Genomic DNA, 16909 nt, shown 5'->3' on the forward strand with positions numbered 1-16909 from the left:
AGGAGGACTGTGAAAATCTGAAAGTTTAGACAATTAAGTAGAAGCCTGGAGATCATAAAGGCAAGAAAACTTTCAGGTAATGGTGGGTTGGGATAGTTTAAGTGGAAGAGGAAACAGAAAAACTCACATATCTGATTGGACTTGGGATCAGAAGACCTGAGTTCTAGTCTTGGCTGTGTTTCCTTGGGCAAGTCCATCTCCCTGTCTTTGGAAAATGAAGAGGTTGGATTTGGAGGAGGATTATGCATTGATTTTCATGTTACTTGAAAATTCCCTACAGATTCCCAAATAATTTAGTGAAATGCTGGAAGGAGTTGGCAAAAGAGAGTGAAAAATGTAATACCTTTGCCCCACCTAGTAGAATTATGAATCAGCTTTGTTCTAGGACACGTAACAATCCTTCAGAATTACAGGTCAGCAGTGAAGAGTTTCTTCACTCTTACAAATACAGTGACCTTGTACATTAGCACAAACACGGACTATTAACTAGTTTAGCAGAGCATGGTGATATCATAAATGGCCATTGCATTTTATTATGCTTAGGTTTTGAAAAAACAGAGCCTGTATTAAAAACTATGTCTATTACTTAAAATTAGAAGTTAGAGCCTGACTTAGAAAGACATGAAATTCAAAAGAATCCTCCATCGCCTTTCCTCAAATGTCTTCTCTACCTACTGTGATACCTGAAATTTCAACATTCATTCTTCTGGTTTTTGTCCCTTAGGACTACAAATACCAAAGCCACTTGCTCCCTTCTCAACCTTACCACCAATGAGGACACATTGTATACTATTTTTCTCATCCTTGGGCCTCATTTTTGAAAGAAGTGGTCTATCAAGCAAACTTTATGTATTAAATAATAGTAATCTATTTGCACAATTTTAAAAATATTTTTCAGTGATAATCTACTTGCCAATCTGAATTTCTTTAATGATAACACAATTACCCAGCTGATGTAACTCCACCTAAGAGCGAAGAAATATACTTAACCTATGTAGTCTTTTAGAGGTTAACAATATACTCGTAATCACTGACATTAGATTTTTTGAATCATTGAAAACAGCTTCCAAGCTCATCCTTCTGATGATATTAATCACCAAAAGGTTTGCATAGATAATTTCTTATTGTTGCAACAGCCTGAAAAGGTAGGTGTAGGAATCCCCATTTTACAGATGATAAAACTGAGGATTAGAGAAACAAAATTAACTTGCTCAAACTCACACAACTAGCAGGAGGTACAGCAGCTGGGATTCAAAGCCAGGGCAGTCTTACCCCACAGTTCATGCTCTTTCCTCTATACTGCACTGTCCTGGGGTGAGGGGGTGGGGGCAAAGTACTGCAATGTGATTGAGAGCATTTTACTGCTTTAGGGGTTTGGGGATTGTGGCAGAGCTATTAGGTTGGTGCAAAAGTAATTGTGGTTTTTGCAATTATTTTTAACCTTTTAAACTGCAGTTACTTTTGCACCAACCTGATATTTATCATTCCCTTAATATTCTTATGCTCTTCACATTCCCCTGTCCCCTGGCCATTAGATAATCCACGTGACTGCTAGTCAAGGGGCTATGGATAGAATGAATGGTGTCACTTCTGGGCTAAATAGAGCAGAATGGGTGCCTGTTTGTTAGGTGCTTTCTTCCCCTGACATGGCAGCTGTGGAGAGATCCTGGAACCTCTGTCAGGCGGACATTCTGAATAACAACGTGGAACAGAGAAACCTGCTCACATGTAAGTGAAGTACACCTGTGTGTTAAGCCACCAGATTTTTATAGTTAATTTGTTACTGCAGCATAACTTAACCTATCCTGACTAACGTAGGTATTTTCATTATAAGAATTCAGGAGCATTTCATCTAGTTTAAGGGAAGAATGCTTAATTTCAGGGGCAAGTTCATAATAACCCCCATCCCTCCCACCAGGGACACTGAGTCATATAAAATGCTGGATAACCTGCAATAAAATCATGTTTTTCCCTTTGAATAGATATATGTATTGACAGCATATTTTTTAAAAATAGGGCATCAGTAGTGCAAGCCAGAAAAAAATGAATTTGTCTCATTTTCTTAAAAAATCCAAATTATATTTAATCTCATGCCAGTGACTATAGAAAATAAAATCTACACATTAATCACAAATTCATTAACACTTAGGTAATCTTTCAAGAGCCTATCTCTGCAATATCAAGGTTGTTATATAGCAAATGACTTACATCACGGGTAATTTTCACTTATGTAATACTGGAAAACCTGAAGGATACTACTGAGAATTCCCAAAAACCTGAGCTCTCAGAGAATTGTGTACACTAGACTAAGAAAACAATTGGAGATTTTGCATTCCAGCCAGTAGAGTCCTACAGCAAAATGTTGCTGTGGAAACTCATGAATTATTTGTCTTCATTTCTCTCGATGATCTTGATAGAAAAAACAGTGTCAGCCTCTGTTTGAATTATGGTTATAAACAACAATTGCTTACATTTTCATGTTACCTTAGAGTTTATAAGGCATTTTTTAGACATATCTTGTTTGATCCTCCCAGACACTGTGAGATATACTCCTAGGTGGTGCTGTCATTATTTATGATTTGCAACTGGAGATACTCAAGTCCAAGGTCACACAGCTAGTGAGAACAGTCACGCTTCTCATTACCCTGCCCTTTGGCTCTAAGTAAATACTACAATTGCTCTCAGTTTTGTACAGGACAATCATTCGGCCCTGTTGTTTTATGGGTGATTGCTATATGCCAGGAAGAATGGAAACCAGAGATGAGAAATTAAACTAGCACACACAATTATTAGGAATTGTCAAAATTTAATTCTCTGAGTTACCTGAAGTATAGTGACCTCATATAACAATAGTTACACTCCTATATGCACTTACCTTGTACTGTCCTAAGCACTTGAAATATATTGTAACTCACTAAATCCTCATAAAAATCACATAACAGGGTCCTATTTTTATTATACCCATTTTACAGGGGAGAAAAACTGAGGCACAGAGAATTTAAGTCATGTGTCCTCGGTCACATGGCTTATTAGTGGCTGGACCAGGATTTAGATCTAGGCAATATGGCTTCTGGGTCCTTAACCGCTAGGCAAAATTGCCTCTCACATTAAGAACTAACTTATATACCACCTCAGAGATACTGTGGATGCCTGATCATGGCATTGTACACCAGAAGCTAAACATTAATGAATGCCAACTATAATTTTATATATATAATATGATGGCTCGGTGTGAGGTCGGAGGGATAATGGATGGGGGGAGGGGGATTCACAGTGTGAGGGATATAAATGATGAATGTCTAAGTATTACCTTGTCTTGTACACCTGAAACTAATAAATTAAAAAAAATAAAATAAAAATAAAATAAAATAAATAAAAAGAACTAACTTATATAGTACATCTTATATGGCAGGGACATTCATACTCGTATATAGACTCATTTAATCCATATTAGTGACACATTTAACATTTGAATTAATATAGAAAGTAGATAAGAGACAGGGAGGAAGAGGAGAGTGGGTTTAAAAAAGGCAGGTGGTGAGGAGAGGGATGGAGGGAGGGAGGGAGGGAGGGGGAGAAAGGGGGAGAGAGAGGGAGAGAGAAAGAGAGAGAGAGAGAGAGAGAGAGAGAGAGACTTAAAAGTGTCTGCCATGAGACTTGCCATTCAAAACATGTGCCCTGAAGTGAGCATAAGGTGAGGAGAGCCAGTGCTGGTTCCCTCATGGCTCTTAAAGTGTGAGCTTCTCATGTGCTCAGGATGAATCAAGTGTTCAAGGATTTGTGTTTTTCTTACATGGCCCCTACACACAAGCCAACTACTTCATTTGGTTCTCAACCAAAGAAACAGCAATCTCTTTCCGTACTGGAATAAACACCTGCTCTGCTGTACTTACTAAGAGGAGGCGTTTAGGCCTTTGAAGTGATTCTTTCCCAGGGAATTTCCAAGGATAATTTTGACTACAATTAATTTTTGCCTGACTTTGGAACTTAATCCTTGAATAAGCCACAACCCACTTGTATCACTGAACATGATCAGCGCTGAAGGGAGTAGTTGGAGTCATATAGTTTGTAATGCAACTCTGCTATGTATATTCAACATTGCTCACGGAAAAGTTTTAGCTACCAGATGTGTGTAAAGGTACCAGATGGACAAACAGTTGCTTCAAAACACAGACCTCTTATCCTGGCTTGGCCACTTAACGAGCTGCTTACCACAAGGATATCACATAATCTTTCAGAGACTCTAAACTGAGGGACTAGACCAAAAGATAATCTCAAAGATCCCACGCGCCCTCATATGATATGATGGACATTAAAATGAATTGAACGATAATGAAACAACTCTTAGGGGGCTTTACTACCTCCGTCTTCTGCAACAGATTCTCAGCCCCAAACAGGGTCATTTGTAGGTTTTATAGGCAGCTCAAGGGCATCATTCAAAACATTCCACCAAAAAGGATATAAACTTTGTTGCCAGTAAAGAATCATAGCCTTGAATTCCTGAATTTTATAGTTATGGTACTCATAAAAGTGTTTAATAACAAACGTGGCTCACTTGGAAATCACCAACCTGAAGGACTTTGCTCCAACTTGAGATGTGGATCACTCTTGTTTTTAAGAAACTATTTAATGATTTATTAACAAGTTCACATTTCTGCTAAAGATTTCTACACAATCTCTTTCGAATATTCTAAATGTAGGCATATGCATTTTTTGGCATATGCATTTTATGATTCCACAATGCTCTTAATCATCTAATTAAGGCTTCCATCACTGATCCTTATTTGTCACAATGAGGGGTCATGATGATTTTCTACCTGTCAAATTAAAATGGGCCACTATGAAAATTTAACAGCAGTATATATGCGCCTAAGGAAAACTTCCTGATTATGTTCCATTTGTCAAAGCCTAGAGTAAAAGCACCCATAAACCTAAACCATCCACCCACGGAATATCTACAAATGATTGCTTTGTTGCAAGTTGAAAAATAACATACAACAACACTCAGCAATTTATAAATCTGCATGTTTATTGTTTAGACTGGCATATCTAAGGTACTTAAGTTTCAAAAAGCATTTACTTACATTATATCTTTTGATCCCTAGGCTTAGAAAGCTTAAATTCTTAGTCGCTGGAATCAAATACCTGAGTACATATCCTAACTCTATACTACTCTGCTAGCTGTGTGATGATGTGCAAGTTTCCTAACCTCTCTGTGCCTGCATTTCCTCATCTGTAAAATGGGCATAGTAATAGCATCTACCTCCTGATTTAGGGTGACTGTGACAAATAAATGAGTTAAGATTTGTACATTGTAAGATCTGCAGCATAGTAAGCACTCAATACATTTTAGCTATTATAGATAGTACCCCACTTTTCAGAGGAGACTAAGACTCACGTACTGGCTGTATATGCCCATAAATAGTACTTAGAACGTAAAACCAGGTCTAATGGACTTCAAACCTTGGCCTCTTTTCTTAACTACATGCTACCTTTCTTATTTAACATAAGAAATCAGGATGTCTAATTGAGGGTTTTTAAGAAACAAAGTCTTTCTTTTTCTAGTACTAAAAAGAGACACCAATTTTTTTCATCCACTTTCAGAGTGAGATGCACATTATCTTTCAGTTTTTCATTTACCGTGTGAATGTGTTCAGTTTTACTTCATTTGATGAATCATTCTCCTCAGAACAAAGATGAAAGAAAATTAACTGAAAGAAAAAAAACCTGAGACACAAAACTGGAAGTCTGATAAGAAAATATTACAAAAGGTATGCATTGGAAAGGTGGATTTGAGTCACCAACTCCTGCATGTTAACTTTATTTCTGAGATTTTTATGCTTAGTCTCAAGAAAAGTCTCTGAAAAGAGGATAAGAATGCTGTAACTATTATGTTTAGATATTTGTTTCAGATACTAAAGTACGTAGTTCATAACTGAAAGAATAAAAAAAAGCTATGGGCTTGTTGCAGCTTTCAGCAAAGCCAGTCTAACAGCATTTCTAAAAGGAAACCAGGATCTGCAGTCTCCAATTGTATTTATTAATAATTATTATTTTCTCTCAAGTCCAATATCTCCATTTTTATCACTATCATTTTTTCTTCCATTTCCCCTTCTTTTACTTTTTATCTTCATTTTGATCTTTCTGTAATTCCACAAAATTTAGATTTTGGTGATCATAGGTGTTCATTTTATAAAACTGATTAGTACAAAAAGAAGCATTTTTAGAGTTAGCCCAATCAGGACCTCCTTGTGGCTAGATTCTCACAGTTTTGTATCAGTGCCTTATTTTTGTCCGCTGCAATCTTCCTTTCTCCCTGGCAAAATGAAAGAAAAATGGAGGCAGTTTCCCTGCATCTTTCAGAATGAGGTCACAGTCTCTCAGTGAGCATAGCTGGCCCTCATGTTTGGTCCCTGCCCTCTCACTCTTTAGTAGAGCTATGCTCAAGGCATTCAGTTTCCAGAAACTTGTCGCCTTAAGATCTTTGCATAAACCATTCATTACCTTCAACCAGAATGTCATGAACAAACTCCTAACAATCCCAAACTCAGATATCAGCCATCTCTTCCAAGGGTTCCTTAAAAGCTCTGACTTTGATTTCCCTCTTCCATGCTCCATATTACACTGTGCAAAACTTTACCAGAGCTAATGATCAGAGTTAAACCCTAATGATTAGGGTTAGGTGATTTAGTCCTTCCAAACATACGCGGTATTCATCCTCCTCTTTTCATTTCCGCTACTGCCTTCTTGATTCAGGTTAACACTTACCCTTTGCTGGGCAAGTTATAGTCTCCTAATAAGTCTCCTGCTTATATTCCTGTCTGTCTTCAGTCCGTCATTCACACTGCAGCTAGAGTGATCCTTTTAAGAAAAAAATATTTCATATGTACAGAAGTATAATGTATAAAATTAGGTATAATGAATAAAATAAACACCCAAGTACCCACTACTGTTTAAGAAACAGAATATTGTCAACACCTTTGAAGCTGACTGTGTCGCTTTCCCAAAGATAACACTATCTTGAATTTGATATTTAATGTGCCCTTGGTGTGTTTTTTTATTTCTTTTACCATGTATGTCTATATCTCTAAACAATACATTATTTAATTTTGCTTGTTTTTGAACTTTAAAAAAATGGCTGCATGTCATTTACTTTGCAATTTGCTTTGTGCACTCAACATTGTATTTCTGAAATTCATCCATGTTGATTTCCACATTCTGTTTAGTATTCTGTCACATGAGTATGTCACAATTCATGCAAATTCTTATTTTAGTATATGTGCTGCCGAAGTGAGCACCATGCAAATTCTTATTGATAAGCTATGCAATCACCAACAATGCTAAAATAAACAGTCTTGACTATGATTCCTAGGGCATGTATGCAAGAACTTCTCTAGGGCAGGGCTTTCCAAGAGAACTTACCGTGATGATGAAAGTGTTCTATATATACGCTGTCCAATATGGTGGCCACATGTAGTTATTGAGCACTTGGAATATGATTACTACAAACGAGAAAGCACAATTTTAATTTTATTTAATTTTAATGCATTTAAATATAAATGGTCACAAGTGGCGGGTGGCTACCATATTGGACAACATAGCTTTAGACTATATACCCAGGAATAAGGTTGCTGGTTTATAGAGTATGTACATTTTCAATTTTACACAATATTGACAAATGTTTTCCAAAGTAGTAATATTAATTTATACACCCATAAGCAGTATATAAGGATTATCAACAGTACTTTTTAATGTTTGCCTGTAAAATGTTTGCCTATCTAGCTACATAAAGTGGCATCTTACTATAATTTTATTTTGCATTTCCATCATTACTATTTATTTGCCAGACATGCTTCCTTTTTGTGAAATGCCTGTTTAGGTCTTCTTCCCATTTTTCTGTTGGGTTGTTTGTCCTTTTCCTATTTATATTTAGGAGTTCTTTATATTTTTTAATGTTACTTTTTCTTATTAAATGTGCTGCAGATATCTTCAATGTATCCTTGAAAACAAAAATCTGATCACGTCCCTTCACTCCTTACCATTGTACTTGGAATAAAATCTAAACTCCTTACCATGGTGTAGTGAACGTTATGGTTGACTCCCAACATCCACCCCACCCACCCATGCCCACCCTACCCCCACCACCCACTCTCGGGAGAAGCAACACCATTAGGGAAATTGACTACTGTAGTCAGGATAGGCCTGACTGATACAAGGGTAATCTCATTCCCCTAACCAATGACTCGTTTAGGAAAAGGCACATGACCTCATTTTAGACAATAAAATTTTGGGAGAACTTTGCTCAAAGCTTTTGGGAAATATGATCTTCACTTTTTGGAGGAAGTGAGAAAAAGCTAGATTTTTTTCCAGTGGACTTGAAGTAGGAAGCCTGAGGGGAATGAGTTCAAGAATGGCGCTATCACTGTGGGTGGCAGATCCCAGTGCCGTATAGAAACTGAGTTCTTTACTCCCTTGTTGGGCATTACTTGTTCCTATCCTGAGGCCCTGGCACTTGCTTTCCCCTCTTCTTGCAACTATCTCACTGATTCTCACATGGCTGGATCTTTATTGCCGTTTAGTCTCAGCCCAAATGGTCACCTCCTCAGAGGGGCTTCTTATACCATCGCTATCCCTGGCCTGTCACTATCATGTCATGCTGTTTCATTTTCTTTATGTCACTACTGAAATTATCTGCATTTGTATGTTATCTGTCTCCCCCACTAGAACGTAAGCCCGAGGAGAGCAGGAACCTTGTCTGTCTGTCTTGTGTATTTCTATACAGTGTCCGGCACATAGTAAGTGCTCACTGAATATTTTTTGCAGTAATCAAAAAATAGTGATTAATTTTTGTTTTTGTTTTCCCTACTGGACTGTAGCTCCTTGAGGTCAGGGACCAATGTCATACTCATTTTTGTATTTCAAGTGCCTAGCACAGCTGCTGCCAAAAAGTAGGTGTTCATTAAGCTACTGAATAAATGAATGAGAGAGAGAGAGAGAGAATGAGGGGGAAAGAGAGAGGGAAATATTTGGGGAAAATATAGTGCCAACCTATTGCCTTTATTGGCAATATCACTTGAAGAAGATTCTCTCCCATTCTTCTCACTGCCTATGGAAGGATTTTGTGGATATAGTAATATCCCCAAGAATAAAGAATGCATGCCCTTCAAACTACTTCACAATCTGACTATAAACCATCTTTTCAACCTCAATTCACACTTTCTTCATGTCTTCCTTCCCCCTACCATTTACTCTGTACTCTTGCCACACTAATTCTAGTGCAGTTGAATTTTATGCAAGGGATACATTCCTGAAACCTTCACACACAATGAAAAACATCCATAATTCAAGTCTACTTAGTAATAGTATTTAGCAAGACTATTTAGTGATAAACGTGAACTTATTGAAGGGAACATACTATTTTACCAGCTAAAACAGCTCCGCCATGTGGCAATAGCATAAAGTATCTAATTCACTGAGCTACCACCAGCTTTGAAAGCATGCAATTCATGTTAAACATTGCTTCAAATTTTGTGCATGTAGTACAGTGTTATTAATAGTTTATTAGGAATGACTTCAAATTTGCATAATTCAAATACTCTGCAAAACTTGACCAGACTTTCTCACAGTTCCTGAATCACACTCGGGCCCATTTATGCCTCTTGGCCTTCTCATATGCTGTTTCCTCTGCCTGGCATGCTCTGTGAATTGCTAGCACCTGGAATAGTGAGTGGCATAAATGTCATATCTAGAGGATATAAATAATGTTGTTGGTATAACAGTGTTATTCCAGAAGATGGGAAGTGTTTTTTAAAAAGGCCCAGACGTGATTTACAATGAATGTTGAATATGTTGAAACACACTTAAAATCTAAAGTTTTCTGAGCAAAGGGAGACAAGGGTTGGGTTAGGTCCACATAGAATGTAGGAATGGCAGGGAAGGTAGGAGAAGTCCTGAGGCTGCCAGTTACCTATATTCAGACGGTTGTATGCCGGAAAATCATAGTGAAGGGATACAAGCTTCTTTGGGCCCAGAAAGTCCCAATATCCAGTATCTGAAAGCCTTAGTGAAGTCAGGTCCTGCTGGTCCTGCTCATCCCAGGGAGGCAGGGACTAGGGTTAAGGGGAGGGGTGAGGGCAGAAGGAGAGAGGTAATTCTCCCAAATTCTACCCATGTCACCCTAAATCAGAGGTTGAAAAACTCAAGTATCCACAGACAATAAATGTAAATGATTACGGCAAGCTAGATATAAAGAAAATTATAGATCCTTTTGTAGTTCATAAGTGTGATGATTGGGTGTGCACGCTTTTGCGTGAGATGTGCCTCCCACAAACCTTATTACGACATCGGGGCAATGGCGCATTACCCGTCTGACTTGAAAAACAAAAAAAGAAAATTATGCGGGGGCCCCCTCCACCAGTTTTGTTTTGTTTCAGTTTTGATGGAGAAATGACAATCATGAAGAAACAACAATATTTTCAAGAGAAGCCAGCAACCCAGATTTGTATACAAAGCTTCCCAATTCTAAAAATTGGCTCAAAAAATTTAAAACACCACACAGGCCAAGCAATGTATCTAGATGCTGAATTTGGCCCAGTAGGACACCAGCGTATGACCTGAAATTTACTATCAGGTCTGGTGAAATATCATGAGGCTTTCTGAACAAATCCAATCTCAGAGCTAATGTGGGCAACACTTCAATGTGAATGTTTCATAAAATTGCAGAATATTTGTGTTAGATTCTAGTCCAGGCTTCCATCCAACATAAAAATCTGGTCTTTTCCGCCAAAGTAGACGCAGTTGGCCAACACATGTCAAAGACTGGTGAAGAGCAAAGGAGGGGGTCACAGGATGGATAATTTGCCTTGAGACCGGCCCTGTTTGCTTGAACTGGGGGGAGCCCCATGGAAGCAATCAGCAGGAATATCTGCAATGGCAGATGACGTCACTTCACAGGACTTATATTTTCATTTTTAATGTTGCAGATTTAATACTAGAATTCTGTTTCTGGTTGCTTTGTTCCATCAGGTGTCATAGAGCCCAAGAACATGTCTTCTGTATGGAGTTAGCAGGGTAGAGCATAAGAATTCTATTCTTGGGGAAATGTCTTCCTGGGTGGATCATTTGGAGCGAACCCACTGGGGAACCAGTTTTCTTCTGTATCTCTTCTCTGTGCCCACATAGGGCCTGAGTGCATGGGTGTGGGTTGCCGGGTGGAAAACTGGTATGAAGGGTGCCACCCTGACAATGAGGGCAGAGTAGGAGACCTGTCAAAATGATAATAGGAATCTCTGGTGCAATGTAATCAGTGGAAAGAAAAGGGTGGCAGAAGCTGTAAAACTGGTCCCCCCCACCTTCTCCAGTGATTCCATCCCTCCTCCTTTCCTGGGCTCTTATTCTAGCAATTGTACACTCTCTGGCATATATTCCAGCTCTCATCAATCCTGATTTCTGCCTTTCATCTCCTCCAGGAAGACATAAGTTTTCCTTTTCTCCCAAAAGAGCTTCCCTCATATTTTCCTCCCTCTCAATTTACTGCAGTATGGCTTCTGCCTACCCTACCCTTCCAATGAAGTTGTCCCTTCTCACGTCACCTCTCACTCAGTTTGCCAAACTCAATCTGACTTTTCTAAAGTTTTCAGTCCCAGTCACCATCTTCTCCTCGCCTTCCTGAGATTCCAGGACATAACTCTCCAGGCCTTCTCCTATCTCTGTGACTGCTCTTTCTGTCTTTTTCTGCTGGCTCCTTTGCCTTCACCCATTCTTTAAATGTTACTGTTTCTAAAGCAAATGCTACCCCCATATGCCATCCTTGTAAGAAGCAGTAAAAGGTACATCATACTCTAATTGGGCCAGGGTGTGTGGCTTAGCCATCAGCGCTTGGGCTGGACTTCAGGCCTCATTCACCCCACTCAGCCTGGTCCCCTTGTACCATGAATACCTTGTACAACTGCATGCTGCGGCCCAAAGTGCTATACGCAGTCCTCATCACTTTTTTGCCTTACTCTTTCCCTCTACAAACTTGTTGCTTTCATTGTTCCAAGACCTATGTGTCCTACTTAATCTCTAGACATCTTTTCATCTGCTTCCTGGATTTCTCTTCTTGGGTGTCCTGTGACTTGCCAAGGCACAAACTGAATTCATTATCTGCTCACTCACATACTCCCAAATATGTCTATTTTTCTGTATTCCCTCTCTTGGTTGATGACACCACCATCCAGTCCCTCATTCAACTGAAAACTTCCAGACTATCTATTCTTTTCTTTATACCATTATTGAAATCGTCTGCATTCATTTGTTTATCTGTCTCCTCCACTAGAATGTAAGCACCAGGAGGGCAGGAACCTTGTCTGTCTGGCTTCCCACAGTTTAAGGCTTGTGTCATCTCCCACACGCACTACTCGAATAGCCTCCTAACTAGCTTACCCCTCTCCAGAATCTCTCCCCTCCACATCACCCTCCCCACTGCCACTGGGTTTCTTCCTTTACACAGAACTGAGCACATTACTCCTTTGTTTGAAGACCTATTTGGGGGAAATCCAGTCAAGATGGTGGAGTAGGTAAATGCTGCGCTTACGTCCTCTCATGACCACATCAAAATTACAATTACACTGCAGAACAATCATCATTGAGAATCACCTGAAGTCTAGAAGAACCAAAGCCCTACAACTAAGAACATACAGAAGAAGCCACCTCAAAACGGGTCGGAGGGGCAGAGACACGGAATGGACTGGTCCCACACACACGTGTGAACGTTATAAATCGGGAGGGATATCTCAGCTGTGGAGGCCCCCCCAGAGGAGTGAGGGGTCTCAGCCCTCACACAAGGGTCCCAGCCCAGGGTTCCAGTGCTGGAGAGAGACATCCCCATAACTTCTGGCTGTGCAAACCAGCGGAGATTGTGGCTGAGTGAGACAAGTGTGGTTGCAGCCCCAGGTGCTCCTCTTAAAGGGCCCACCCATGGACTTACTCGCTGACAGATTCACTTCCTCCAAGCTCTAGAGCTGGGGCAGCAGCTCGAAGAGGCAGAAACATACAGGGAGGAACTGAATCATCTGGCTCCAGGGCAAGAGCTAGAGAAGCAGCTTTCTTCCAGATGGAGGAGCTGGCAGAAGCCATTGTTTCTTTGTTAAAACCACCCCCTCCCAGAGTGCAGATGCAGGCATCCACCATATCCGAGTCTCAATCAACCTGGCTAACACCTTTGATTCACCCCAATTCCTTGAGACCCCGCCCCCTCAACTTTCTGGCACACCCAAGCTGTTTCTAGCAGCTTTTTCTGTATAAATGGCCAGTCTTGCCTCATGCTTCACTCTCCGAAAATCTCTCAAAGGTTCACAAACACCAAACAAGCAGCATCTGGCTTCAGCATGTCCCACACCTCTGGCTGAGCAGCCCTAAGCCTGGCACTAGCGGCAGCCAGCCTGTTGTGGCTTGGCCTCTTGAGGCACCTCCATGCCCTCCATGGGCAACAACCGTCTGCAGATGACTTTGTGGCTCAAGCTAGGGGGCCTGAGGCAGGGAACAGGCTGCAGCTGAACTTGGTCTGCAGCGAGCCCCCTCATAGATGTCCCTTCACAGCCAGTGGCCAGCTTCAGACTGAGCCGGAGCATCACCAGACCACCTCCAAAGACAATAAACCCAGAGCCTTGCTAAAGCAAATCCTGCTCTGTAAGGTTAGCCCCTGCACAACAGCTCCTCCACTGTAGTCATGACCAGTCCTCACAATCTATCAGCCCAAGGGTCAATCCTTCCCACTGACGTGCAAACAGCAGCCAAGGGTGCAACAGGAGGGCGCACACAACCCACACAAGGCACACACCTGGAGCACCGTGCTTTGGTGACCCGGGAGACGGCACCAATGGGCCCACAGGACACCTACTACATAAAGCCCTCTACTAAAACCAGGAGAAATAGCAGCCCTACCTAATGCATAGAAACAAACACAGGGAGGCAGCCAAAATGGACAAAGAAATGTCCCAAATAAAAGAACAGAACAAAGCTCCAGAAAAAGAACTAAACAGAATGGAGACAAGCAATCCACCAGATGCTAAGTTAAAAACACTGGTTATAAGGATGCTCAGTGATCTCAGGAAGAATTTCAAAAAAGAGATAGGAAACATAAAAATGGAGATAGAAAACAAAAAATCAATCAGAAATAAAGAATACAATAACTGAAATGAAGACTACATTAGAGGGAATTAACAGTAGCTTAGATGAAGCAGAGAACTTAATCAGCAATTTAGAAGATAAGGTAAAAGAAAACACCCAAACAGAACAGCAAAAAGAAAAAAGAATCCCCCCTCCCCCCCAAAAATGAGTGTAGTTTAAGAGGCCTCTGTAACAACATCAAGCATACCAACATTCCCATCATAGGGTACCAGAAGGAGAAGAGAGAGAGCAAGGAATTGGAAACCTTTTTGAAGAAATAATGACAGAGAACTTCCCTAATCTAGAGAAGGAAATAAATATACAAGCCAAGGAAGCACGGACAGTCACAACAAGATGAACCCAAAAAGGCCCACACCAAGACACGTTATAATAAAAATGCCAAAGGTAAAAGACAGAGAATCTTAAAAGCATCAAGAGAAAAGCAGATAGTTACCCACAAAGGAGCTCCCAGAAGACCATCGGTTTATTTCTCAACAGAAACTTTGCAGACTAGAAGGGGTTGGCAGGAAATATTGAAAGTGATGAAAAGTCAGGACTTATAACCAAGATTACTCGACCCAGAAAAGCTATCATTTAGAATCAAAGGACAGATAAAGAGCTTTCCAGACAAGAAAAAGCTAAAGGAGTTCATCAGCACCAAACCAGAATTACAAGGAATCTTAGAGGGACTTATTTAAGATGAAAAAAAGAAAGATCACAACTATGAGTAGAAAATGGCTGTATCTACCAACAATTACTTTCAATGTAAATGGATTAAATGCTCTAATCAAAAGATACAGTGGCTTAGTGGATAAGAAAACAAGACCCTTGTATATGCTGCCCACAAGAGACTCACTTCATATCGAAAAAACACACACAGACTGTAAGTTAAAAGATGGGGAAAAGGTATTTCATGAAAATTGAAACAAACAAAAAATCTGGGGTAGCAATACTTACACCAGACAAAACAGACTTTAAAACAAAGGCTATAACAAGATGCAAAGAAGGACCCAATAATCCCACTTCTGGATATTTACCCAAAGAAACCCAAAACTTCAAAGGGACATGGGCATCCATGTTCATTGCAACATTGTTTATAATGGCCAAGATATGGAGGCAGCCTGGGTGTCTATCAATGGATGAGTGAATAAAGAGTAGGTAGTACATATATACAATATAATATTGCTTGGGCATGGAAGGGAATGGGTTCTTGCCATCTGCAGCAGCATGAATGGACATGGAGGGTATTTTGCTAAGTTAAGTATGTCAGACAGAGAAAGACAGACACAATGTGATTTCGCTTATATGTGGAATCTAAGGAACAAAATAAACAAACAAAGCAAAACAGGAACAAACTCATAAATACAGAGAATATTTTGATGATTGCCAGATAGGAGGCGAGTTGGGGGTGAGTGAAAAAGGTAAAGGCATTAAGAAGTATAAATTGGTAGTTACAAAATAGTCATGGGGATGTAAAGTAAAGCATAAGGAATAACTCAATAAAACTATTGTAATAACTATGTATGGTGCCAGGTGGGTACTAGACTAGTCAGGGGATCTCTTCTTAAATTATATAAATGTCTAACCACTATACTGTACACCTGAAATTAATATAAAATAATACTGAACGTCAACCGTAATTGAAAAATTAAAAAGGGGGGGGGGAGTGAAGGGAAATAGGTTCAGGTCTCCAGGTATAAAACCAGTAAGTCATGGGGATGAAATGTACAGCATAGGGAATATAGTCAATAATATTGTGATAGCACGTTACGGGGTCAGATGGTTTCTTATCATGGTGATCACTTCTTTAGGTATATAAATGTTGAATAACTATAGTGTACACCTGCAACTAATATAATATTGTATGTTAGCTATATTTTAATAAAAATCTTAAAAAAACTTATTTTGGCTTCCAATTAACTATAGGATAAAGTTCAAGTGTTCAGGCATTGCATATAAAACCCTTCATATCCTGACCCAAACCAACCTTTCCAGTCCTACACCTTGCCCCACATCTCAACACCTTCCTTGCTCTTCACCACATCAAACCATGACACAGTTTCTTAAACAAACATGATTTTGTCATGTGTTTTAAAGCCTCTGTGCCTTTGCTGATGCCTTGCAAGCCTTCTTGTTTGTTTGTTTGTTTTTTGTCTTGTAAAATCCCGTCCACTCTTTAAGATAATGCTTACTTGTCCCCTCTTTCTTCAGGCACCTCTGGCCCTTAGGTAACAGCTCTCTCCTTACTACTTCTACAGCACTACTGGTATGCTAGTAAAGATTGTCTGAAAGATATTTCGCATCTTTCCTACTACACTGTGAGTTTCCTAAGGGCAAGATTAAACTTTGTTAGTCTCCTTATCATCAGCAGCTTGCCCAGTGCCTGCTACCTGGTAGGTATTGAATGAAATTTTATGAAATTGTCAGGATGCTTGAATATTATTTTGTGAAAGGACCAATGATTTCTTTCAGCATAATTTTTAGCCTGTCTCTTTTCTTCAGACATCAGAAGAATCTCAGAATAGGATGGTTAATTGGAGATAGTTGCTATGTCATATCCACAAACTTTAGCTAGGTCTGTCTCTCTAGGGACTTCGAGGCTATGATTTTGATATGGGAGAGCCACCTCACTACAGGAATCTTAAGTTTCCTTTCCCCTAGTTTCTTAGCTCCCTAGTCCCTGGTCTTAATCAATTTCTTAATCTTAGACTAAATATTGTTCTTAGCCTGAATCATAGAATGTCTTTTACTTCCTGCTTCA

At 39.7% G+C, this 16909-nt stretch overlaps 1 long non-coding RNA gene across 1 annotated transcript in view; it reads right to left on the reverse strand.

The window, feature by feature from the left end:
• The window catches only part of LOC308488268, a 42203-nt gene that overhangs the window by 23055 nt on the left and 2239 nt on the right, over nucleotides 1-16909 (reverse strand). The window lies entirely within an intron of this gene.

This window comes from Rhinolophus hipposideros (assembly GCF_964194185.1).
Source record: "Rhinolophus hipposideros genome assembly, chromosome: 20".
Classification (NCBI taxonomy): domain Eukaryota; kingdom Metazoa; phylum Chordata; class Mammalia; order Chiroptera; family Rhinolophidae; genus Rhinolophus; species Rhinolophus hipposideros.